Source organism: Hippopotamus amphibius, chromosome 17 (genome assembly GCF_030028045.1).
Source record: "Hippopotamus amphibius kiboko isolate mHipAmp2 chromosome 17, mHipAmp2.hap2, whole genome shotgun sequence".
Lineage (NCBI taxonomy): Eukaryota > Metazoa > Chordata > Mammalia > Artiodactyla > Hippopotamidae > Hippopotamus > Hippopotamus amphibius.
Genome location: NC_080202.1, coordinates 47,681,734 through 47,684,464, shown reverse-complemented (window position 1 = coordinate 47,684,464; position 2,731 = coordinate 47,681,734).

Here is a 2,731-nt window from a genome sequence, read left to right as displayed (position 1 = left end):
AGCAGAACTCTGGTGGCAGAGGGCACTTGCAGCTACCAAGCAGGAGGTAGAAATGACCAGAAACCAGCAAAGATCTTCCAAAAGTAAGTCAGGACAAGTTAACCTGGTTTCTTTTGTTGTCAGAGTTACTAGATTCTTGAATGAGTAAAATACTGCAGGTATAGGGTTTCTGATTTCAGGAAAACGTCTGACCAGGTGTGTCCTGGGGTCCTCATGGAGAAGTGTGTGGCACCTGTCATTTGTGGAACGATTAGATCCAAAGAGTTTTGTTCAAGGTCAATTCAAAGACATCTGTAGGGACTTCCCTGGTGGTCCATTGGGTAAGACTCTGCACTCCCAATGCAGGGGGCCCGGGTTCAATTCCTGGTCTGGGAACTAAATCCTGCATGCATGTGGCAACTAAGAATCTGCATGCCACAACTGGAAAAAAAAAAAAGATCCCGCATGCTTCAATGAAGATTCCGTGTGCTACAACGAAGACCCAGCACAGCAAACACAAAAATAAATAAGTAAATAAGTATGTTTAAAAAAACCCAAAAAAATAAAACTCCCCAAAACCGAAAAGATATCTATAGTGGGGTATCACATGGTTCTGTCTCCTTTTCTCTCTCCTGGCTCACAGGCGGGATGGAGAGCGTGCTGCCTGGATCCCTGAACGGAACAACACTGGGAGGGTCAGATAGGTAAGAGACCAAAGGGCAGGATCGGTAGTCAAAAGGATGTCACTAGGAGGGCACAATGGGCCAAATGATGACACAGAGTAGAAAGTTAAAGTTCCTGATCTTAGTTCCTCAAAGCTGACCTTGGCAAACACAGGATGATAGACGACAGACATATGGTTTAACAGTAGAATGCGTGCAGAAAGACTGATGAGTTTGAAAGCGGTGTGGCTATTGTCATAGTTAGCAGCACTGATGTAAGTAAAGGGTTCAGAAGAGGGGAGGAGACGGCTCACTGTATTTTGTCACACATGCTCAGTTCAGGAGGCGACACCCAAAAGCATATGGGGAGGTGATGAAGATGTCAAGGCCTGGGCCATCAAACCACATCATAAGAGGAGCATTTGAAGGAAGCGGAAATATTAAGACCAAGAAGGAAGATTTGGGAGAGTATCTGATAATTATCTTTAAATAACTGCATTGCATTTATTTGTTTATTTATTTTTTACAGTAGGTCCTTGTTGGTTATTTATTTTATGTTTTTTATTTTTATTTTTTAAACTACCACACATATTTGTCGGTTTTATTAAAAGTTTTTTTTTAAGAACGTTTATTGGGATACAACTGACATACAGTGGTTATCTACTTTAAATACAGCAATGTGTACATGTCAATCCAAACTCCCAATCTATCCCTCATCCCAACTCTTCCCTCCTGGTAACCATAAATTCATTCTCTAAGTCTGTAAGTCTGTTTCTGTTTTGTAAATAAGTTCATTTGTATCATTTTTTTTGATTCTGCATATAAGTCATATCATATGATATTTGTCTTTCTGTGTCTGACAACTTCACTTAGGATGACAATCTCCACGTTCATCCATGTTGCTGCAAATGGCATTATTTCATTCTTTTTAATGACTGAGTAATATTCCATTGATATATGTACCACATCTTCTTTATCCACTCATTTGCTGATGGACATTTAGGTTACTTCCATGTCTTGGCTATTGCAAACAGCACTGCGGTGAACACTGAGGTGCATGTATCCTTTTGAACCATGTTTTTCTCTGGATAGATGCTCAGGAGTGGGATTGCTGGATCATATTGTAGCGCTATTTTTAGTTTCTTAAGGAACCTCCATACTCTTTTCCATAGTGGCTGTACCAATGTACATTGCCACCAACAGTGCAGGAGGTTTCCCTTTTCTCCACACCCTCTGCAGCATTTATTGTTTGTAGATTTTTTAATGATGGCCATTCTAATCTGAGGTGATACCTCATTGTAATTTTGATTTGCATTTCTCAATTGCATTGTTTTTATGTGAAAAAGGAATGGGACTTTTTTTTAAAACTTTGGGTAGAAATGATGATAGTGAGGTCTATTTTAGTTAGATCTTTGTAACACAGCAGGTGAGGGAAAGTTTTGCAAAGGTTTTTAAAGACAGCTGAGAGAGGGGGAGATGTTTCCAGAGGGCTGCAAAGTCTCCCCTGGGCGGAACTCTGGCAGCCACACAGGCCACTCCTGCTGTGTCCAGGGGAAAACGGGCTACTGCATGTCTTCTCATCTTACTGAAAAAGCTTCTAGGAGGCAAATATTTGTCAAAGCCAACGTCATGAGTCAGAGCAGTGTTCCTGTTGATTGCCGGGGCTGGAGACAAAGGAGATGGAAAGAAGACAGTTGTCCAGATCACGAAGGTCAGTAAATGGCCTCTGTTACTTGTGGGCCGGGCTCCCTGCTCCGGCTCGATGCTAAGAAGAGCCATGAAGCTGTTCGTGCAACTTGTGCATCACCTTGCCAGGCGGTGTGAAAAGGCACCTGTGTCCCTTCTGTGGAAACCCGAGTGGATCCGTCTGACCAACCGAACAGCAAGCGAGACGGAAACCGAAAAAAACAAGAAGGAAAGCAAAACGCAGCCCAGGTGCTCAGAATTCTGAACAGCTGCCTGAGGAAGAAAGGGGCCCGAAGGGAGCAAGGGCCACAGAGGGAGACTGACTGGATGATTTGGGAGAGGTGGTGGGGACTTGATAAACTGGGTACAGAACTAGCAAGTTTTTCCCTGGGCAGTGAGAGATA